Source organism: Arvicanthis niloticus, chromosome 5, assembly GCF_011762505.2.
Source record: "Arvicanthis niloticus isolate mArvNil1 chromosome 5, mArvNil1.pat.X, whole genome shotgun sequence".
Lineage (NCBI taxonomy): Eukaryota > Metazoa > Chordata > Mammalia > Rodentia > Muridae > Arvicanthis > Arvicanthis niloticus.
In genome coordinates this window covers 43,490,147-43,513,871 of record NC_047662.1, presented here as the reverse complement: position 1 = coordinate 43,513,871, position 23,725 = coordinate 43,490,147, and the positions used below count along the sequence as shown (strand labels likewise).

Below are 23,725 nucleotides of genomic sequence, written 5' to 3'. Positions count from 1 at the left end.
CATATTTGCTGATGTTGCCTGCCTTCCAGGTGTGGCTGTGCCCAGTCTTTGTCATATTTGTAGGCTTCCTGAGGTCCTGAAGCTTTCAGAGCCCTACTTCTCTCCACAGAACCCTCGGAGCTGTGTAGTAAAAGGCTCATTCTTTACTTGACGCAGCCTTAGGTCAGCTCCTGAGACTCATGGTAACCTCTGCCCAGGTTTTGCTTGTTTTGGGTAGACTGTGGAGTAGTAGGGGCAAGGGTGTGGTCTGGAATCCAGCACACTGCTCCCTCAGCCTGAGTCTTAGAGGGTGCTAACCTAGCATGTTAGAGGGCACTCTGATTCTGATCATCCAACTTCCCCGAAGGTCTGTGTGGAAATACTGTATTATTTGGCTCTGAAAGTCACGGTTGTGTGTGTGTGTGTGTGTGTGTGTGTGTGTGTGTGTGTGTGTGTGTGTGTGTTTATCAGACCTGAGTCTACAGTTGACCTTTGCTTTATCTGTAAAGACTCCTGTTTGCTTAGCCAAGGATAAGCAAGAAGATTCCAGAGTGGTTGGCCTCAGCATGGGCCCTGGGTCTTTGGATGCAGCTGGTTGCTTCTAATTGTGAATATCTTATCTGTTTTTTTGAGAGGGGGTTTAGCTACACACTGGCTGGCTTAGAAAGAAGCTTATTCCTGAGCTGTCCATACAGGTCTTTTCAAGCCTTGAAATACATGTTCCTTCAAACAACCATTTCTTATTAAAACTTCTCAGTTTGGAACATTTTATCCAAAACCACACCTGTGCGCCTCCCAGATGTTTGTTTCCTGATGCCTCTCTGTGTGATCACAGACTGGAGAGATGTTGCTGCATTCTTTACCCTCATATGGCTTCTAGACCCTCCTCAAGTGCTCAGGGCTTATGTGCCATCTTTCTGGATTGATACCTTCCTGTTTTCTTGACTGCTGCCCTTCCTAGGAGACCATCTTTCTCTCTGCCTGTCCTGACACCCTGGCTGTGCTGTGTGTGGGTCAGTGTTGTGACGGGGGTGGGGTGTGTGTGGTGTGTGTGGTGGTGGTGGTGGTGGTGGGGGTGCTCTGACTCCTGAGTGCTCACCTCTTCCTTGGTAAGGAGTGGTACATGAGCCCTTTGTGGACCCAGTACAGTGAGCTGAGCTGAGTTGAGCTCGAGCAGTTGGAGAGCCCAGAGAAAGTGGGTGTTGCTCTCAGAAAGACCCATGTGGGGGTGTGGTTAGAACAGTGGTGCCATATTATTCTAGAAATGATGCAAACAACAAAAACCACAGAAAACAAAATAAAACAAAACAAAAACCCCAAACTGGCTTTTGGAGACTGCTATCTCAGAGAGGCTCCCAGGCTGCTGTTCTCACACTTTAGATAAACTAAAAGCACAAAGTCTCCTGTGCCCCCTCGGCTCCACATTCAGGTTGGGCATTGCTGTCAGGCCCTGGGAGTCACCTCTGAGGCACAGGTGCTGACCAACCACAGCACCCCCTTTCCTGTGAGTCAGCAAGCTTGTTCTGGAATATCCCTCCCTTGTGAGGCTGGGCGGCGCTGGGCCACAGCTCCTCAGGAAGCTGGTTGGCCGTCCAGAGCTGCCCTGAACACTTGAGATGCACAGATGGCTCCTTCCCCTTCTGAATGTTCTTTGAAAGTGTTTTCAATGCAGAGCATGTGTCTTCATGGCACTCTTTTCATGCGGACAGAAGCTGTCACTGCATGCCTTGGAGAGGCTGGTTGGGATCCAGAGCCCACTGTGGCCTGCTCAGTGTCTGTTGGGCCCTGACCAGGTGGTACCAAGACTCAAGCATTGGGGGCTGGGGTGAGGAGGAGTCCTGTGGAGGGGAGGGGAGGAACAATCTAGGTGTGATTCTGCCAGTACCAGAGACAACACATTGTTCCCTTCTGAAACCAACCTGCCTGCTGCTCTAGGGGAGTGGCTGTTCTGATCTGAAGTGGAGGCTGAGGCCAGCTGGACCCTGTGGGAGTAGAGGAGGGTAGAGGCACCTTCTCTGACCAGAGAATCCCCTCCTGGGTTTTCAGGCTCTTTGTGCTAGTGAGTCCCCTCCCCCTCAAGCTTCCACTGCCCCCTTTGTGGGACCAAGAATGCTGCTTTCTTGGTTCTCCATGTGAGTAGTTCCTCTGGTTCTCAGTAAAGTCTCCTCCTGTGTTGTTAACATTGTTTGGGAAGGGTGCTGGCAAGTCAGGGCTGTAGGCTGTACTGTCTGTGACACACTGTAGGAGCTCAGATTCTGGGGTGAATGAAGCAGAGAAAGCAGGGTTTTTGCATAAGTGGGTGAAAGGAGAAGCACAATGCCTTCCGTGGGGTCTCTGGGTCTATTCTTTCTCTTGCTTGTAAGGACAGCCTGTCTCCCTTTCAGCATTGTCTTGGGTGTCGATGACAGATTTTTGTTAATGCAGGAATCATATCTTGCCCCTTATTAAGTAAAAGCCAAACTAAAACCAAGACCAAAAAAACTGAGAGCCACCATGAAGACATCCATCCCATTGAGGTCTGCTGCCCCAAACCTAGCCAGGCTGTCTGTCCTACACTTGGAGTTTGTGGCGAAGGCCCATTGGGAATTGCTAGGTCTTTATCCCAGCCTTGTGCTGGAGCAGGCAGCAGGTTTCAGGACAGAAAGACAAAACAGAGTGGGCAGGTTAGGGTTCAGAGAGTGTCTTAGATAGGGGGTGTGTTTGCTAGTGACCGCCCCCTCAAGCCCTCTACCCCCCTCCCCTCCACACACACCCCAGGACCTTTCCTTGTGCAGCAACTAACAAGCCAGTCAACCACTGGATGACTCTTTGAGGGTTTTCTTTTCAAATAAATAATTCTTTGTCTCTCTTCTGGGTGGCAGATTGTGCCTGGAAAGGAGAGGCAGCTATCAAAGGCAGCTGACTGACTGATCAAGTAGGCTAGAAGGGACCCGACCAGACAAAAAAGGTCTAAGAGATAGTGTCTGGCCTAGACTGGGAGGGTCAGTGGGACACCTGGAACCACCTCTTACCTTGTGTGTGGGGTGTTTTCTTGCCCAGGGATGTGTTAGTGAAATGCTAGGCTGAGGGAAGAGTGAGCAAGGAGCTCCTTCCTCAGAGGAGAAAGCAGGCTCCTTTTCTGTCTCTTTGTCTCTTGTCCCCTTTGTCCCAGCCTTCCAGCTCTGTGGCCTCCCCTCCCCCAGCGGTTCCTCCCTTTGTGCCCAGCAGGCCACTCACCAGTAAAACTTAGCTGAGGCCTGCCTCCCAGAGAAGCAGTGGGGGCCCAAGGAGCCAGTGAATTCAGGCTTGCTTCAGTACCATAGGCTTAAAGTGAACCCATGTTTCCCCCTAAGCCTACAAAAGGTGGTAAAGGTTGGCTCTGACCATTGGTTGTTCCTTCAAAGGGAGAGCATTGTTGGGGGGTGGGCCAGACGCAAGGTTGTAGCTGGCTTCACAACCCTTCCTTGGTTTACAGTATGGCTCACTCTTGTTCAGAGTAGTTCTGGGGCCTTTTTAGTCCTAAGCCCTCTGTGAAACACCACAAATTATGGACATGCTGAACTCTAAAAGAGTCTAGCTCACATCTGTCATATGAAGGTTTTTTTTATTTTTATTTTATGTACATGGTGTTTTGCCTGCATGTCTGTGTGAGGGTGTCAGATCTTGGAGTTGCAGACACTTGTGAGCTGTTATGTAGGTGCTGGGATTTGAACTTGGATTCTTTGGAAGAGCAGTCAGTGCTCTCAATTGCTGAGATATATCTCCAGCCCCTGTTTTTAAGATTTAAGACAGAGTTTCAAGTCTGGGCTAGCTTGAAACTCACTATGTAGCAGAGGAGGACTCCTGCCTCCACCTCCCAAGTGCTGGGGTTACAGCTCCCATCCCACCCCATCCCCTACGCCAGTCTGTATACTGTAGGCAGTGGGACCCAGGGCTTCAGCATGTTAATGCTGGGCAGACAGGAGCACTTGAACATCCCACAAGATAGTGTCTTAGTCCTAAGCAAGGGCTAGTCACAAGGAAAACAGAAAGTTGGAGAAAATGTATCAGAATGGAGTTGTTGAGAACATCGGGCAGTTGGCCTTGACTCTATTCTTCATGCAGAGTGAACTCTGGTGCCTCATTTCTAAGGGTCCAAGGACCTTAGCTTCTGGGTGTCCTGTGACCTGGTCCTGTGTTGCCCTGACAGCCTGGGGCCTGTGAAGTAAGTACCACAGGGATAGAGCGGAGCTTTGTGCAGTGGCCAGTCAGACACAGCCATGCCGTTAGTGCAGCTTCGCTGCTGTCTGCAGTATTTCTCTCAGCTTACCATGTTTAATTTATTAATTCAGCTGTACATGTTCAAATAATAAACTAAAGGTGGATGACACACACATTTAGAAACACTGTAATTCTATCAGTTCCTATAAACTCTGTTGGAAGCCACTTTTCCTTACTGTCAACACCTTGCTTGAACTGTTGGGGTTTTCTTTTCACTTTTATGTGTGATTTGGTCTCCAGAAATTGTTTGCAGTCACAGAGACCCATTACTAACAGGCAAGCTGGCCTTGTAACAGGTGTCCATGGCTGCTACATGACATTCCTTATCCCTTGTTGGGGGGTGGGCAGCACTGAGCAGCAGTTCCTTGCCTTCTGAGTGACCTTGATGATTCCCCGAGCTTTGGCTTCTTCAGCCATTAGAAGGGAGTGGCAAGCAGGGCCCAAGAGGGCCTCAGGGCTAAGTGAAGAATTGAGCATGGTGCCCTACATCCTTGAACGTGCCCACTGCATGCACCCTTGCATACCGGGTCCCTGGCTGCTCTGCTGTTTACAGAGTCATCTTGTGGGCTTGTCAGGCAATGCCAAGGCCCAACTGTGGGAAAAGCCAGGAGGACCACAGTGGGTCCTGTTTGGGTGTGACAGGGGGGAACCCATTCTCAGAGAAAGGCCTGTGCTCTCAGTAGGCAAATATCAGTAATGGGTTGAGGTGAGGCCCTTGGCTCTGGGCCATTTATTGATGGCCTGCCTGTTAAATGTAGTTTCTGCAACCTGTCTGCTGGCACTCCCTCTCAGAGTACTTTTTAAAATGCCCTTGGTTTGGAGACCTGTGCCCAGGAGGCAAGAGAAGATTTACTAATCTGTGGGAAGGACTCAAAGAAAACATTGAGGCTTTGTCTTTTAACAGTTTTATTTCAGAGATACCACATACATTGCCAGGTTGTCTGTGGCTGCGCTGTTGTCATGGTCATCATGTGTTGGCTTCAGGGTGACAGGTTCTCACACTCTAGTTCTTGGTTGTGGTAGACTATGGCTGAGGTGTGTGTCATTGCCTAGGTTTGTGGGATGTATTTGCATTGCCGTTTGTAAATAAGCACTGCTTTGAATACCCACCTTTGATATGCCCTGTGTGGGGATCTGGGATTCCCAATTTAGATGTTTGACATAACCTGAAAGTGAAAGGATTAAAAGTGTATCTCAGGAGACTAGAAGAGCCCAGTGTTGTCACCTGGCTGAGACTTCCATGTGGTTTGCAGGAATTCCAGACTGACCAGATACTGAGCATGTGGCTCTCAACTACTGAAGTGCTCTAAGAGATTGTGAGATGGGGTTGGACCAGGTGTTGGAGCTCTCCACTGCCTTACCTTCCTGTTGCTCTCTGCTTCATCTTGATCTCCTCTAGTCTCCTGCACTGCCAAGCCCAGTGTGGGGGTCCTAGAGTGGGGTGAGGGAAGCCAGGATCAGGAGTTGAGGGAGGGGCTGGGGTGCAGGGCAGGTTTCTTTTTGCAGGGCTGCTGTACCCTGGTGGGGGTGAGGGTTAGAATGATGAGAAGGGGAGGAATGTAGAAGGTTCAGGAGAGCAGGTGGGGGAGGGGTCATTTGCATTTTGGGGGTGGGGCTTAGTTGGCAGGACCATTCTGCCTCCCTCCCTTCCCTTGCCTCCTGGCCTTGCTTTGCCGCCCTGCAGTCCCTCCCTGCATGCTGCTTGGCTCCTTGCCACTGGTACTGCCTGTTGTACTAGAGTACAGAGGAAGGCTTTGCCCATAGCTTTTCTTGCAGAGCTGGTACAGTTTCGTGTGCTACGAGCTGTTTTTTCTCATAACCGTCTTTTCTGTCTGGAAACTGGAGGCTCTGGGAGAGAGGCTGGCAGATGCTCGCTCCTGAGATGGTTTTCTGGAGTTTGTCTCTTAACACTTCCTTCAAAGCTACTAGCCAAGGATAGCTCCTGGAAATGAAGTGCCCAAGGCAGTATGAGTTTATCTCAGAATGGCAGTGTGGCAGAGAGGGGCCAGTGGACTGGCATAGGCAAGAACAGATCTTAAATTGTGCCAGCTGCTTGGCCTGCTTGTCTATGTCTTCTGGGTAGCTGTGCACTCTGCACTCCAGCAGGAGATGGCTCCCCCAAAAGTTTTTCTTCTACTTCTGGGCTGTTTGTGGGCATTGTCACTCCTTGAGTACTTCTTGAGTCTGTCTGGCCTGGGGTCAGAGCGGGCAGGCCAGTGGAGACAGTGGGTAGGCAGCATGTGGGTTCTCTGCCATGTCGGTAGGCTGCAGGACAGGATCACAATCTTTCCTGTAGGTGGGCTGGGTCATGCTGCCACTTAGTCACCTCACCCCAGGACTGTTTTCATCCTTCCTGTCCCTAGCTTGTCTAGCCTCCTGCATCCTGCATCCGATTTACTCTTGTGCTTAGGATGTTATCTTCTCACAAAATGACAGAATAAAGGAAGTGTTTTAAAGCTGACCTGTACTTTTATTGACCAGTTTGTGCCCTGATTCCCGAAGCTGGATAGAGTGGGGTTGGCACTTCAGACTTTTCTCCCCCCTTAAGTTCTAGTACTCCAGGGCAGGTGAATGTGGCTCTCCTTTGTGTCTGCCCTCCCCCTGGGTGTCGCAAGAGGGACAAGGCAAGTGTGGTGCAGGTTTTCTTCATTGTCTTACTTCTGAGTCTCGGCCATCTCACCTATGAAATGGAGGTCATAATGCTCACAGCTGGAACTGGATGATTGAAATGTTACCACTCTATACAGTGAGTGTTGTCCATAGTCTCAGAAACCAGGTAGGAGACAGGTACCTTTTGTGCTTTGCTGAAGAGAATAATAAAGATAGGCCTTCCCATGTAGTGGTGCATAGCCACATCTCAGAGCTGGTACCCCCTTGTGAGTGGCCATGAGACTCAGGCCTCTTGTCTAACTCGTTGCTCTGTCCCCTAGCCTGGATGGACTCTGTCTTGATCATCCAGGCCCACTAGCATTTTGCCTGCTTAGGTTGCTTCCCGAGTGTCTGCTCAGCTCTGACTTCTGTGGGAGCTCCCCAGTTCCATGGCACTTTGTGCCCTCCGTCAACTTTTCTGATGAACTCACTGTGTACGAACACTGTGGGCAACTTTGGAGCAGCCTGTCCCTCCTCCAGCAGGGTTGTCAGACTGTGCCCTCAGCTTCAGACATTCTTGTGGGTAGTAGGAGGATGGGGTTTTTGCTGAGCTGGACATTGAGAGGCCTTCCTGGTTTTCCAAACAGTTCTCTGCTGAGTCCTCATAGTCTACCCTCATCGTCAAGAGGCTGGATTTGTTGGACCCCCCTTTCCTGCTGAGCCCTCTTAACTAGAATCATGGAGGATGATTCCTTTCTCTGCAAACAAGGAAACTGAGTCCTGGGCAGGGAAGAGGTTACCTTGACTGACAGAAAAGGACCCCAGAGGCTGTTCAAAATTTCCCCTCAGCCTCAGCAGCATACTGGTGAGGTCTCACCTTGCTCCCAAGGTCATTGCCATTAGCAACCTACTTCCTCTGTTGGTTCTGGGGGCCCTTGAGGGGAAGAGGAGGTGGTGGTTGTGTGCAGGCTGGTGACACTGGGAGGGAAAGCCACATGGAGCTCTCAGTGTAAGTGAAGCCTGTTGGTTTCTATTAATCCTTCCCAATCACAGGGAAATCATAGATGGGGACTTATGTGCAGGCGTGTACCCCCACTCCCTGTACCTCACAGGACAGAAATGGAAGAAAAACAAAGGGAAAAAGGTGGGCTAGGCAGCGTGTCTGTGGGAGACATTCCAACTTGACTTACTGTGTTAAGCCAGTAGTTCTTTACTTTGGTGAGTCAGTTTACCTTTTTCTAAAGGGATGGTAATGGAAAAGGTGCTCACAAACTGTCCAGAGGTGCTCAGACGTCCAATTCTCTTGAGGCCTCAGTCATGTGGTTATTGTTAGTCAGGCTCTGTTAGAGTTTTGAAGAATGAAGTGAGGATTGTGCAGAGTATTGTCTGCAGGTAGTAATGGTCGATGATGGTCAGCACTGGAGGGAACACAGGCAGAAGGTGAAAGTGGTTAGACTTGGGGGGGCGTGTCTTCCTGGCTGGGTGTGGGGTGTGTTGTAGCTGCTCCCAGAGAAGGAGTGGGAAAGACCAAGGGAGAAAGACTGTTTCTGAGGCCGGGAGCTTTGCTAGTGCCTGGCTGTTAGAGGCTCTTGGTGCTGGACATTTGAAGCAGTGAATTTCTAGTAACTAACCTGCGAAGCGTTTGGTACTCTCAAGCCTCAGAGAAGTTATATTAGTTCTCAAAGACCAGTGGACTCAGCTTTGAGAGCCAGACTCCAGAGACCAGGATGTGTGCAACCATTCAACCCACTTCCCATTGCTGGTTGTTGGGGGTAGAGCTGATTACCTCCTTTTGCCTCAGGTTTCTTACCTGTGACTTGAATGTATGAACTCCACTTGCCCATGTCTGTGAAACCCAGTGCTGATCTTGAGTGCAGCCAGCTCTGGGGTGTGTGAGGGCTTTGGGTTGTGGACCGCTGCTCACCCCCACTTCTTTTACCAGGTAGTGATTATATATGGAAAGGTGTTGGTGCTGAAGACAGATACTCCCCTGCCTGCATTCTGCCTTAATTTTGGAAGTCAGGACTTTTCAGACTTAGATACAGCATGGGTAGACTGCCACCTGCACACAAGTGTGTGCCCAGCACCAGTAAGAAGGGGTTGTTTTCATTGTTGTATCTTATCTTTCAGTATGAATACTTACTATTGAAAGTCCCCTCTTCAGCCCTTGCCTTGGAATTGGAAGCAACTTAAAGGGGAGAAGTGCATCTAGAGTTAGTGATTGGCAGACAGGACAAACTACCACATGGGGTGTGCCACCCGAGGCAACCGAGGCTGCCCCACATGTTAAAAATCAAGGCCCAAAATGGCCCCAGGCTAGTCAGGCCATCCTGAGATAGCCTTCCAAGCATGTAGGGTGAGGTATGAGACTAGGACTAAGTGGGTGGTATCTACACTTGCTGCATCTTTGCTGTTCTCTTTGATGCACTACTATGCTAATGTCCCTGGAACCTGGGCTTAGCTCTGAACAGAGCCTAGCAGTTTGGAGAGTATAAATGGTGGCCTGACGAGGTGATAGAAAAGATTGCCTGCAGACCCTTTCTTTGCCAGCTGGCATGCTCTCTGTGGGTGTTATCCCTGGCAGCAGTGCCATCAGCCTTCTCCCTGTCTCCCCAATATGTCCCCTCAATACTCGGAACAAGTGGTTGGTCATGTCATGTCATGTCATGTCACTCAGGAAGCCCATTTGCTGGTATTTGAGAATTCAGGTGTCAGGGCTGTGTTGTGTATGGTATTGTGGTGAGAAAGAGCAGAAAGAACTACTGAGGACATGGGATATTCACCTTTGTCCCTAATGACAGGGGACAGGAAACCCAGGCTCTCATCAGGTTCTGTATCATGGGAGCTGAGGGCTGTTCAGTGCCACACTTGGCTAATTCTTGGTGATCCAGAAGCCTCTCCTGGCCTGTGTCATGCCCCAGGGCCACCCTTGTGGAAGAGGACTATCATCCTTAGATATAACCACCCCTGCGCTGGGCACTTTATACAGTGGTCTTCTGTATACAAGCTTGTTGGCATCTCCCTCTATCAGTCCTGGGGCAATTACCTTGTTTTGTTGATGAAAAGGCAGATGACTTTTAGTGAGTTTCCAAAGTCACATGTTCATGTACAGTTTATGGTGAAGCTCAGAGTAAAATCCAGTCTCAAGGCTAGTCAAGGTGTACAAGGCAGATGATAAATGCCTGGCACACTCTGGAGCACCCCCCTGGCTTGAGTCAGATGTTGCAAGCTGATCTCAGTAACTTCCTTCCAACCTTGGGTTCAGAAATTTTCAGTATTTCTTTTAGTCATTACCATTCAGATAACATGCCTATTCAACATGGATCCATTGTCATGTCATGGGTGTCCCATGCTGGGCTAGAAGTTGGCTAGGGGTGTATACCCCCTTTTCCACTTGTTTGGATTTCTAGGTAGGGAAAGTTGGCTGTTGCTGTGAATGGAATTTAGTTGGAAGCCTGCCTGGCAGAGACAGTCTTACCAACTTCCAGGAAGGCCCCAGCAAATCTTAGAAGGATGCATGGTGTTTGAGGAAAGGAGGGCTGTTTGATTCGGAGTGCCAGATGGTGATCCAGAAGGGCACAGGAGGGCTGGGGTGCCGGATGGGTGCTTGAACCTTGTTAGCTGAAAGAAGTTAACATGCAAATACCCTCTTAACACCTTGAGCTCCACTCTGCATATAGGTTTTCTTTGGGATGTCCCAAGATTGGCAATTTAAACTATATATGACCCTTAGGATGTGGGGCTCTCAAGAAGGTTGGGGTGAAGAAGTTGGAGAATCCCACCTGGTTCTGAGAACGTGGTCTAGCTCAGTGCATCTCCATGCGTCAGGTTTGATGCTCTCACTGAAGTTAGACCTTGAGTTGCACGCCTGTCTCTTTGTGCTCATCTTTCCTCCATGCAGACACAGGGGTATCTGCTGTGTTCACCTAACTCATGCCTGTCCTTTTTTGATCATATAACTCTTCAAAAATGAACTAGTTTCTTGCTGTCAGCCTACACGTTAGTTTTCTTGACCTTGGATTTCAAGGTGCTTTTTATCTGTTCGCCTGGCTGCCTGTCCCTCTCATTCATAAAGTCATGGTCATCTGATTTCGTGCTTACAGGACGTCCTCTCTAGTCATTCTTGCTTTTTTTACCCAAGGAACTGCTGGCAGAAGTTCAGCTGCCCCAAATTTGAGAAGAACTGTTGTACTTGAAATACAGATGTAAGGACAGTCCACTGTAACAGCAAGGAGGGACCCTATATGATGTGGGCTTCAGTTGCTGCTGTTTCCTTTGTAGCAGAGCCTTTTCTTTAAACCCAGTCTTACAGGGAAGCCCAAATAATAAAATGGACTGCTGTGAGTTAGGGCAATCAGGGACTCCTGCCAGCAAGCCGTTCTTCTTCACTCGTCCCCTTGTCCACCTGTTTCTGGGAGGGTTCACCTTTGAGGGAGCGATGTTTAATATCTTCTGATTGGACCGAGGCTGTGACTCAGTGCTAGGGTACTTGCCTAGAATGTGCAAAAATATTCTTGATTCAGTCGGATCTCCAGTGTGGGGATCCTGGCTAAGGAGGCAGTAGCTCCTTAGTGGCTAAGGGACCCAGGCTTTCTCTTCATACTGGGTGCTTTTTGGACCCATTTGAGGAGTGTATCCAGAGTTCTGAGAAGTAGGGGAAGTTTCCATTCATTGGCATGTGCTGCAGAGCCCATTAGAGGACTGGGATCAGGCATGTTTGGACAATCAGCGAGGGCCTCTAGCTTACTAGACTGCAGGCCTTGATGTTTGAACACTCCTAAAACTTCTAGAATGTTCCACTGTCATTGTTCATTTGACCTTCTGACTTGCTTCACTGGGCACATGGTGTCAAGGGCTCCTGTCTGCTCCCCATGGCAGTCAGGGTTTTTCATATTTTAGTAATCATTGGTGCCCTGCTGGCTGTGCCACAGTTCACCATTCTGTAACTGTTACTTTCTGGTCTTCCAGTTGAGCTGCTTGGTAGGTAGTATGATAGTCTGTAGGTTTCTTATGTTGCAAGTAGCACATAGGCATGGTGGTACTTTTAGAGTTGTGGCACTGTTGGGCCTTGTACTTGAAGTGCAGGTCTGAGCTAGTTGAGCTCTTCCAGAAGAGTAGAGCTTAGTTCTCAGCACTCATACTGGGTGGGCAACTCAAGTGCTAGGAACTCTTGGGGATCGGCTGTCGTCTTCTGGCTGTACACACGAGCACACACACAGTGCACATCCATTAAACATGAAACATCTTTAACATTGTTCCTGATAGAGCGGGAAGGGAAAGGAGCAGCTGTAGAGGCAGCTTTGCCACCAATAAAAATTAGTTCTGGAAAACCAGAAGGAGGCCTGCTGCTGTTTGCTGTGCTGACTTTTCTGGCTAGTCTGGCCCCAGAGAGCTGGGCATTGCAGTAGCAGGCCCTGTGGGGACTTACTACATATTAATTGATTAGATACAGATGCTTTTCCCTGTGTACATGCTTAGTAGCTGAGACCTGTTTATTTGAATGTAAAATGTTTGTGAAGTCTTGTGAGATGGCACAGATTAGACTGTAAAGACAGTGGGGCATCAGGACTTGCCTCACAAAGAGGTCTCTGTCTCCACTGTTAATGCCTGGGTATTGTTGATCTCTTCTATGACTGGTGTCTTAGAAGGAGGTGTAAGAGGAAGGGTAGTTCGGGCCCAGAGTGGCTGCAAGACTTATTCTCTTCTGCCTGTGTTGATGGTTTTGGAGGAGAGCTGACTTTGGGTAGAGATAGTGTTTATCATCTGGAACTGAGTTGATCAGGTGGCAGAGGAGAGCAGTCCACTGTCAGCCTCTCAGAACCTTCTGTGATGTTTTACAAGATCCCTAGGAAAGCCTGTAAGATGTAAATGCTGGCATGGATACCCTTTTGACATAGAGTTGAGGTACTAGAATGGTATTGTGATAAGTAACATTGTCTTTCTGCTGTCAAGGGAGGGGATGCCCGTGAGACCGGGAGCAGGTTTGTCCTGATACAAAGCTGCTTCTTACCAAGGTGATGATGTCATGGCCCAGGATATGGAACAAATGAAGGGTTTGGACGGAGTTGCCATGATCCTTCTCCATGTTGCAGTACTCTGCCTTCAGAGTGGTCTGGGCAGTGATGACATAATACCTACAAACAGAATAAGCTGCGGGAGGCATCCGAGAGACTACACTTGGGGTTCCAAGGCTCCAGGAAGCAGATAATCTAAAGAGATCATCAAAAGACTTTCTGGAGGAAGTGCCTTCCAAGGAGGGGTAGAGTGTTCTGAGTGCGCTGTAAACAAACACATTTTTTCCGCACACCAGTGGCTCTGTAGTTGCAATTGGCATTAGTATCCCAGGTGAGGGAATTAGCAGAGAGGCCAAGTAATGTGCCCACAGTCACACAGCTAGGATGTGTTCCAGGAAGGATTTGAATATAGACAGGCACTCCTAGCATTTGGTAGGTGCAGCCTATCAGATCTCATGGAAGACTGGGTGGGAGGAATTATAGGAATCTCTGGGCAAGCAGAAGGCTAGAGGTGTCAGATCTGAGAGATGCTGAGGTGCCCTTTCATGGGCAGCTTATAAGCCAGTGTTCTGCCATTCAGTTCCCTACTGGGTGCTTTTCACTGCAGTCCTGAAATGGTGCCCTTATTGGTATTTTGGTTACTGCTTTCTTGAGGTTGACATAAGAAACTTGAATCTCTGGTGCATCTCCTGTAGGAAACACACACTAACAAACCCATGACACGACTGAGCACGTCTTCACCCCTGACCCCTGGTACCTAGGCCGCCCGGGGCCTTTTGACATGGTGTGCGATGCCCTCATTGTGCGGCACAATAGAGCCTCTGTCGACGTGCCAACTAATTAATTTTACCTTTGCAATGTTGCCTCATCTTCATACACTGTTCACGCTGCCCGTTGTCTTCTTGGTAAGTGTGCATGAAGCTCTTTGGTGTCATTTATTGCTGGAGTGTAGCAAACATCCAGTCCTTTTGCCTCTTCCCATCTGCATCCTTCTCAGACTGATTTTCTACCACTGTTTCCAGGGACGTGTTGGGTGCTCCTTTTAGGAGAGGTCTTAATTACTGGAGGCTTTAAATTTAGCACAAACCCCACCAGTGTGGGCTCCTCAGGGGCAGGGTTGTGTGAGACTTGGAAAGTTGCCGGCAACTGGTAAAGCACTGGTAAAACGAAGCTACTTAGTCCTGTATTGCCAGGTTCACCGTCAGTGCCCAGAAGGAAGTGACATGCCTGGGCAGGGAGGGACTTGTAAGGTGCAGGAATTTTTTCTGTGTGCAGAAGAGGTATTGGTAAAAGGCAGTTAGTCTTCATTAATATTTACTATATTATTTACTGTAATATTTACTATCAATTTGGGTAGACCATCATATCTTCCATCTTCTTTCCCCATTTTCCACATTTTTGATGTGACCCTTGGCTAAGCATTATGCCTGTGGGATTTATTGTCAGTTTCTATGTCTTCTTGCTGAGTTTTTTGTTTTGAGAACACCACCCCTTATTTTATTTAATAGCATATGAGATTTGAAGGTAGTTGAGACCTTACCCTTCAGCAGGATACCCCTTCTGCTTTGGGCCTCAGTTTTTCCATCTGTGAAGTGGAGGTGCTGAACGCTAGCAGTCCTTATTCTTTGAAATCCCCCAGTTTATGTATGGCCTTTGTGATAGTGTGCTCTACTGTAGAGTGTGGTCATCAGTCCTTCCTGGGAAAGGCCAGCTAGTAGATTGTTATCGTGGGCAGTGCAGTCTTGCAGTTCAGCCCTCCCACTGAAACAGAATTAGCCACAGATGATGCAGACACAAATGCATGTGTCTGTCTGAGGTCAAGCTTACTTACAACTGCTGCATTTAACCTGTGTGCCTCAGTTTGCAGTCTCTAGCTCTAGAGTACCCTTCCTTGTTGACTACTGCAGAGACATTTTGGTTTTTCACACTGCTGTGGGAAATATGGTTAGCTGGTGTGGCAGAATTCCTATTTGAAATAGGGCAACACCTGAAACATGAACTCTCCTGAGGCCCCACCTTGCCCTGAGTCTGAATCACACCCATACATTTCTTCTGGCAGCTGGAAGGTGTCTTGTCCAGCACTCCCCAGGGAGCAGGTGTGCTACTCCAGTGCAAGTCACCCAGCTCCTGGAGTGCTGTCACATTTGGGAAATGCCATTCGGAGTCTGGGTAAGACACTCCCTGCAGTGGGAGTGGATCTTCCTGCAGTGCACGTTTAAGTGGGAGAAGGGAGGTAGGCTGTGGTAACTTTAGGGATGTTGTCTTCTATTTGTAGTATGTTAAATAACTAGCCCAGAGGATGGTTTCAGGGATAACAGTGTTGCATTCTTGTGTCCTCTCATATGATGCCCCCACTCCTTTTGATTTGTATGATGATTTTTGGTTGAGGGCCCTAAAAGGCAGGCAGTGGAGGAGCAGGGGGGAGCTACAGGATAAAAGAAAGACAAATGTGGCTACCCTTTTTGTTTTTTGTTTTGTTTTTCTTTTTCTTAAATTTATTTTCATTTCATGTACATTGGTATTTTGCCTGCCTGTATGTCTGTGAGGGTGTTGGGGCCTCTGGAACTAAAGTCATAGACAGTTTTGAGCTGCTCTGTGGGTGCTGGGATCTGAACCTGGATCCTCTGGAAGAGCAGTGGTGCTCTGAACTGCTGAGCGGCTCTCCAGCACTCCTTCTTCTCTGTAACTTTGCCCATTGTGGCATCAGATGGTTCAGTGGTTATGCTCTTCTCATTTCTTTAAACTGGGCTACTTTCTGCCAGGTGGAGACATGTTGGTTACTCACAGGCTGCAGGCTGTGTGGTTTCTCCTCCTGAGCTGCTGGCAGGAGGAGGAAAGCTTGTTCCTATTTCTCAGATTGGTAAGTAAGGCACTTTGCAGTAGAAGATGTACGTGTAGTTCCTACAGACTGAAGTGTGACTCACAGATAGTTCCTGCCCTGGCAGAGGTGCTGTGTTGGAGTGGGCCTCCTTCCTCAGATCTCCAGACTCAGTGCCCAGACTGTGAAGGTGGGGAGGATTACAGCTCTCTCTGTCTAGGTCTGGGCAGGCCAACCATTGGTTTTCAGACTGCTCATTTTCTCCCCTGCCCCCTTCCGTTTTGTTGTTGTTGTTGTGGCCCTGAGGGAAGACACAGCTTTATAAACACAGTGGGGAGGCCCTTATGGGGGAGAACTGAGGGGGATATACCTTTGAAGCAAGACTAGCCCCTAGGGTGGCCTGCAAGTGGCTCAGCTGCTCAGACAAATGTTTGGATAGCTTAAGAAGATAAACTAAAACTTCAGCAAATAAAACCAGCTACCTGGTTATGAAGAGAAAGTCAGGTATGGGGCCTTCTGTTTCCTGAGGTTTTTAAGCTGTGGCACTCACAGGGTGAGGAATCTCCCTCGGCCTTCCTTACAGCTTGCCGTTCTGGACTGCAATTCTCCACTGTGTAAAGGACATCTGATGAACTGAGGTGGGGTGCAGGCTTCTGCCTTTTGGAGTAGCCTTTCCAGGAGGCTAGTGTGAGCTCAGGCTTCCCCTCCGTTCATTGTCTTAGCAGTTCACAGGAAAAGCCTAGGCAGTCCCTACTCTGCTAGACCATTTCCCAGATGGAGAGAATATAGTTGTGGAGGAAATGACCCAGGGCCACTTGCTCTGTGCCGCAGGGTCAGAGTAGTGCTACAAATGAGGCCATGTTCTTTTGAGAACAGTTTCTCTATGTAGCACAGGCTGGCCTTGAACCTACAGTCTTCCTACCTCAGCCTCCTGACTGACTGAGGAGCACAGATGCACCCTGTCGTAGTGTGCTGCCTGGTACCCTAGTTGGTGCTGGGACTGTCAGTGCTGGCAGCAGCTGTTGCCCATGGGCTCTGTGTGTGGGGTGGGCAGGGGGAGGAAGGGCCTCTCTCTGGATGTGGTGAGGGAGTGTTTATTTATGGTTCCTGTGCTTATCCTTACTGTGGAGGTGGAGGTGGCGATAGGGCTGAAGGCAGCCAAGATTCGGCTACCAGGAGAAGGTGTATGTTCTGAATTTTCCTTTAGTCAGGTAGGAAATCTCTGCTAGGTCTTCAACCTCTTTCCCCCTTCAGTTCTGAAGGGGTGCTGAGCTCTCAGTCTGGGAGAACGTTCTGGTTTCCTCTGTTTATTGAGATTGGAGTGTGTGAGGTAGTAAGGTGAAGGGGTCTTACCAGTCAGGCAGAGTTGGGGGAGACGGTAATGTAGTTGTTGCGTGCTGCTAGCATTGTGGAACTGGAGCTCAAAATATCTATAGTGTTTGAAAGAGCACTTGTCTGGATTTTGGTCACTGCTGCTCACAGGTACTCTGTTGCCACACACCACTGATTATAGTCTCTTGGGCCTCCGAGAGGGAGGAGAGCAGCCTCATTCCTTGAGAACAGGCTCTGCACCTCCTCTCTAAGCCACTTAGTCCCAACCCAAAGGCTCATCCTAAATCCTTCTTCGAGGGAGGGGGTGGGTGTGGAGGAGCACACGGTTTCTCTGCCCCACCCACACCTTAGTGACTGACATCCCACCTCAGCTTCACTATTACCTGTATGGTTCAATTGTCTAGACCTTTCCCCTATTTTTTTTTCAAATCCCCTCTCTGTTAAGTTTCCTGAGAAGGGTAAAACCCTTGTGAATTGTACTATCAAAATCTACACCTTTACATCAAAATAGTGTTTGGAGTATGGATTTTTACATAATGTTATTTTGTGAAGTGGTCTTGATTGTCCTTTGTCCCTAATTGGCACATGTCACTGAGAGCTGGCAGGAAAGCAGATTCCCCTTGTGAGGATTTTCAGAGATTCACAGTTAGCACTTCACCCCACCAGTGCTTATGGTAGGGTTTACATTCATTCTGCCAAGGTAGCTGAGGCATGGCCCCCATTTTGCAGATGAGGAAGTTGAGGCTGAAAGATGGTAGGTATGTTCAGTGACTTCCCCAAGACCATATGATATGGCTCTTTACATGGCCTTACACTGCCTCCTAGCTTCTTCCTTATGGAAACATCTAGGCTTGGGCATGCTTGCGGAGATGAGAGCCATTCCCAGCTGGCTTTGGATGATTACCCTGAGTCCCATGCATGGTAGTGATGTTCATAGCTGAGAAAAGATGGTCTCAAGGGACAAGTGACTTGGCCAGGGTCATAGAGTGAATTTGTTGACTGGATTCATTTCAAGATACTTGTTGAGCAGAGTGATATCTCTCTGTCTCTCTGTCTCTCTCTGTCTCTCTCTCTCTCTGGGGATAAAGTGGTGGACAGAATATAAACTCCCCTAGTTGTGTGGACTGAAGGTGAAATTTCTGTATTCACATGCTTTCACTTTCCTCACTGAGCTTCTACATGGCTTGTATTTTACCGTGGGTTTGAACATTACAAGGGAAATTTAGTGCAGTATTTTTGAGTTGAATACAGAATGATAGATAAATTATTTTGGGGAAAAGAAGTTACAAAATTGAGTCTAAAATTGAGACTGAGTCTAGGGAGGTGACTCTGGTTGAAAGTGCTTGGAGGACCCAACTTTCAGTCTCCAGCACCCTCATAAAAAGCTAGGTATGATTGCATATGCCTCTAACCCTAGTATCAGGAGGCAGAGACAGGTGGATTCCAGGAGTTCTGACAAACTAGCCGGTGTGCTCCAGGTTAAGTGTGAGATACTGTCTCAAGGCGAAAGATGGAGAGCAAGAGAGTATCAAAGTACCGGCTTCTGCATTTGTGTGCATGGGCATGTGTACACATATACAGACACACATCCCATGGGGTTTTCTGATGGTCCAGTCTGGCCTTGAACTCTTGACCCTGGAACTTCCAAGTGCTGTGATTATTGGTGTTTGCCATACTGCCTTGCCCCGTTCTTTGTTCAACTGTTCTTTGAGCATGTGTGATATGCTGGTCACGCTTTGCTTGAGAGAATTCAGCAAACCTGAAGAGATGGCAGTTCCATGGCCTTGAGTTACACTGACACTCAGTAGCAGTGGGAGGCTCCTTTGTGATTGGTCTGATTTGAGTGTTCCCCTGGGCTGCATGGTAAGAGTTATCTAATCATAGGGCACTGTCTTCTTAGCTTGGTTAGGCTGGGTGACACTTCAGGAAACACCAGTATGGCAGTAAGATCTTTAAAAGCTGCAGTAACAACCTGCTGCATTTTCCTTGCAGTTTGCTCTGAAACTCTGCAGGACAGAAGTACCCTAAACATTGGAGTTTTTGCACAATGGAGCCTTTCTTACTAACCCAGCATCTCAGTCACCACCTGCAGCTTTTGCCACAAAAGAGTGACCTCTGCAGCCTGAAAGAAGGGGTGGGACTTGACCAAGGATGCCAGAGGCCTGGTGTTTATAAAAAAGCCCTCTGAGGTCAGTGAGAGGCAGGCAAAATCCTTTCCATGCCCTTCCTAGGAATCCTGGACTTTTTTTTTTTTTTTTTTTTTTTAAAGAAAAAAAAAAGGCTATTTTAAAACACGAAGGGCTTGGATGTTCTCTTTTATTCCCTCATCTGCATATTGATAGGTCACCTTTAAAGTCCCTTCTGAGTCAGAGTTTGTCTCTGGCTCTGATTCTCACTACAGCCCCTGCTTTGTCCCAAGAGGCCGGGGATTTGTCACTTGGAAGTGTGGACAGAAGCCTGCCTGAGGTATTTCATCAAGTGGACAGAGCTCTCCCTGTGGCTGCTTTCTGGGTGGTGAATATCATCCCGAATCACACAGGTTTCTGTTTTTTGTCACGAAAGGCCTTTTCCTTTTTTCCATGCTCACCAATGGGTTACCATCCCAGAAAGCCTCAGTTCTGCTTCGGATGAGATCTTGCTGGCTTTTGCTTTGTCTGTGTTCTTCTGGAAATACAGTTTCCAAAACTGACCTCTAGTGCTTACTCTCTGCCCTGGAGGCCTTGAAGTGTCTGCAGTTGGCAAGAGGGAGAGGTACAGTGGAGCAGAAGATGCTTCATCAGGAGCTGGCAGTGATCCGCTTTGCTCTGTGGTAGGTATTAACTGTGTTCCCAGGCCTGTTTCCTGCTCCCAAATGCCAACATCCCTGCCTCTTAAGTGAGGTTTAACTTAATCCCCAACCTTACCTAAATGTTACTTGTATTATTATTCAGAGCTGTGGGCAGCATTTCCCTGCAGCACTGAGAGAAGAGAGGCTCACTGTGTCAGTAGGGACACAGCTGTAGGCTGCCTGCTCTGCTCTGCCTGCAGCCCTCCTGGCAGCAGCCATCCAGCGAGGGTGACTCCAGACTGCTAGGGGTCGGGTCACAAGGGTGTCTTGAGAGGTTAGACTGGACAGTCTTCTCCAGTCAGCAGCAGGAGAAACTGAGGCCTAGGGTATGGGGGCAGACCTGTCTTTCCTTTCCTGTCTCAGAGTTAGTAGTCGGCCTTCTTGTGCCAGACTATGGTCTCTGCTTTAGAGAGAGACCATAGTCTCTGAGAAGTGGTTATGCATAGAAGCTCTGAAACTACCATTACTTTGCCTGGGCCAGGTGGGCACCCTTGAGCTCAAGGCCACCGTATCCAGAGGCTAAGGGCCTGCCAGCAAGGCAGATGTTGGAGCCAGCTGTCAGTCTCTGCCCAGTAAGAAGCTCCCTAAGGGTAGACAGGTGATTAGTCTTCATTCTTGTGTTTACAGTATCTGGCATATAGTAAGTGCTCAGCGAGGATTTGTTCAATGAGCCAAAGGATTTGGATAATAAGACCTAACAATGGATAAGCTTGCTGGTAACCCACCCATCTGGTGGATTAAAATAGGGGAAAAAAAAAACCTTTTTCTTTTTTTTTTTTTTTAAAGTCTCAAAGACATTCTTAGAGTTCCTCCCTAAGGACCACCCCTATTCCTAGATGGCATACTCTCTGTTTGGCCTCAAGGGGAATCTTTTCTCAAAAGCTGCCTCAGTCAACTTGCTCAGGTCACCGTGCACAGGAGCTCCCTGGGAGGGATCGACATACCCTTCCTTCACCCTTCCCCTCACCACGTCACCTCACTTTTAGTTCCCTCTGAACTGGATGGAGTGATCTGCAGGGAAGGGCTGGGTGATAGTGGACCTTCTAATATGTCATCCCTTGTCCAGGTGCTATGCCTGCCTCTTTACCAGCAAGGACATTAGCATCTTAAGTCACTGGGTTGGATTTTGCTTGGTATGGAACCCAGAGGCTGGCTTGATGAGGTAGAGTTGCTAAGCATCCTGGTCATGAACCTGTTCTCGAGAGAAGTGACCTTGCTGAAGCAGAGCCCATCCCCACAGTTAAGACGAGTCTGTTGCTTTCTGAATATGATGTAGATCTGCACTGGCATGGTAGTCTTGCCTGGTCAGCAGAGTGTGCCAGGCACACTGAGAAGACCTGGGCAGATTTCAGTTGTAGTTCTAGGTTGCCAGCCACTTTCCTTGATCCCACTGTGTTTTGTTTCTTTTTCTTTTTTTTTTTTTTTTTTTGGTTTTTTGGTTTTTTGGTTTTTTGAGACAGGGTTTCTCTGTTTAGTCCTGGTTGTCCTGGAACTCACTCTGTAGACCAGGCTGGCCTCGAACTCAGAAATCCGCCTGCCTCTGCCTCCCAAGTGCTGGGATTAAAGGCGTGCGCCACCACCGCCCGGCTCTGTGTTTTGTTTCTTATCCTCTTTTCTGATCCCTCTCTTACTGGGATCTCTTACTCAGTTATTTCTCCTTGTCGTACCTTCCTTCCTAAGGACTGTTTGGTCCACTGGCTCAACCACAGGCCTGACTCCATCCTTAGAGCGAATAGAGAATGAGGCTGTGGTGGGATCTTTTTTTCCCTTTTGTCCATTTATGAGCTTCCTCCCTTCAAATAGGAGGGGCTGAGGAAAGTCCTTGTACAGTTGGTTCTTTGGAGACCTATGAACAAATTGTGGATGTGGGTAGAGGGAGGCTGCCCTGCTGTGGAGGAGGGCGTGGCTGAGTGGCTGGGCTGTTGGGGAGGATGCTGAGGAGAACTTGCAGATGTGGGTGGAATGCAGGAGGAGAGGCATATGGCTATGGCAGTACCACAACACTGCCTCACGTTGGAATGGGCATCACTATACCCAGGCTCTGTCTTTGGAGTGGGAGTGTCTGCAAGGAGACTGGGGGCCTGTTTGGCAGCCAGCGCCTATCAGACAACTGGAAAGTGCCAGAGCTTGCAGGCCATCTGTCCCCTGCGCCTAACACTCAGCCACCTTCTGCTTACCACAGAAGGGCCCGGCACTGTTCCACAGCACAAGGGTGAGGCGCCTGCTGGGAGGGGCAGACAGCTTTCCATTTTGCTTTTGTTTGGTTCCATCTTGGTAGCTCTTAGTGCTCTTTGGTGTTGCCAGGTGTGTGGAAAGTTTGCAGGCTGCTGTCAGTCAGCCTTTTTTGGTGGATAGCTGGTGGTAGAAAAAGGTGGGTGTGTAAGCAGCCTGTTCACTCTCGCTGTTTGTTTGCCCAACTATGGACTCTGGTCCTTGCCTGGCTGCCTGCCATTTTCTCATTCTCTTGCTTTAATTGTAGGAGTATAGCCAAAGCAGACCAATACTTGGGATTTGGGTTGGGCTGTACACCACCCCTCTTCTAGCTACTCAACGGGTTAAAAATTATGGGGAAGTTCAGCCGACACTTGCAAGATATGGTTGCCGTAGCAACAGGCCTTCTAATCTGGTAGGTGACCCGAGAGACTGGAGAAGATGTAGGGGTTGGTTTGGCATTTCATCATTTCATGAGGCTGCCTCTCCAGCTGGTTTCTTTGCTGAGCTAAAGCTTGCTGTTCCTGCCGCCAGAATTGCTGGCACATTCCAAAACAACAGTTTGGGTGGCGTGAGCAGTGTTCATGGGGGTTGGCCAGGCTTGGTGGAAGAGAAGGAGCTCTGGGGAGGGGCTTTGTGTGGGACAGTCCTCTATACAAAGAGAGATGGCATGGACAGTGGGTGTGTCTGACTCACTCTCCTTATCCGTTACTCCCTTGAAACAGCATGTCCAGTAAACGGATTTGTTTTTAACCTGTGTTTATGTCTGTGCTGGTATATATACACGTGTGTACATGTATGGAGACCAGGGGACAGCCTTGAGTGTTTTCTTCAGAACTGTTAATTCCCTACTTGAGTCAGGGTCTCTCATTGGCCCATTTAGCTCACCAATTCATCACTTAGGTGGTCATCAGTTAGGGTAAGCTGGCTGGCCAGCAGTCCTCAGGGACTCTTGTTGGCTCGCTGTCTCTCTAGCATTGGGGTCACATGTGAACACCAGCAGGCCAACATTTTCAAAGGAGTTCTGGGGCTCAAATTTGGGTGCTTACAATTACTGACTGAAATACCCCCCCAGATCCTGAATCCTCTGTGTGTGTGTGTGTGTGTGTTTTGTGATTGCCCCGAGAGGGACTAACTCTTTAAGGAAACTTGAAAGTTCTTTGTCATGTTTGTGTTCTGGCCTCATCTTCTGTTCACCTCCAGATGGATTTTGTCCAGATACTTGGTTCACTTGGGCCTATGAGGTTCCTCATGCATGGCAGGTACCTGGTCCAGCAGTGCCAGACAGAGTGACTAGTTTCTAGCATTCTCTCATAGACATCTATAGCATGTTGCCAGCACAGCAGAGAGGAGAGGCAGTACTGCCCTGAGCCTCCCAGTTCATGCACGAGGAACCTTGGGAACAAGGGCAGGAGAAGGAGAGAGCCTCCCATCCTTCTCCATCTCTTCTGGGTCTGGTTCTCACCCAGTTTCCTGACCATATGACACCTCCCATGACAGCACTGTCCTTAATGCTGTGACCATTACAAATTGCTCTAGGACTGTGCCAGGGGAGCCAGGAGTCTTGGCCTTGGGAAGGCCATTCATGGGGCCTTCAGACTCGAGGGCCCAGTGTCTCTCATGTTTTGTGGAGTCAGGGGGGTGTTGTGCTCTGTGGTGGGGGCATCTCATTCAAGCTGTGTGGGTCTAGAGTGTTTCCATTGTTAATCGTCGCTG

The 23,725-nt window shown here is 48.8% G+C and overlaps 1 protein-coding gene across 8 annotated transcripts in view; it reads left to right on the top strand.

The window, feature by feature from the left end:
• Window positions 1-23,725, top strand: part of Ssbp3 (single stranded DNA binding protein 3) — a 136,908-nt gene that overhangs the window by 21,707 nt on the left and 91,476 nt on the right. The window lies entirely within an intron of this gene.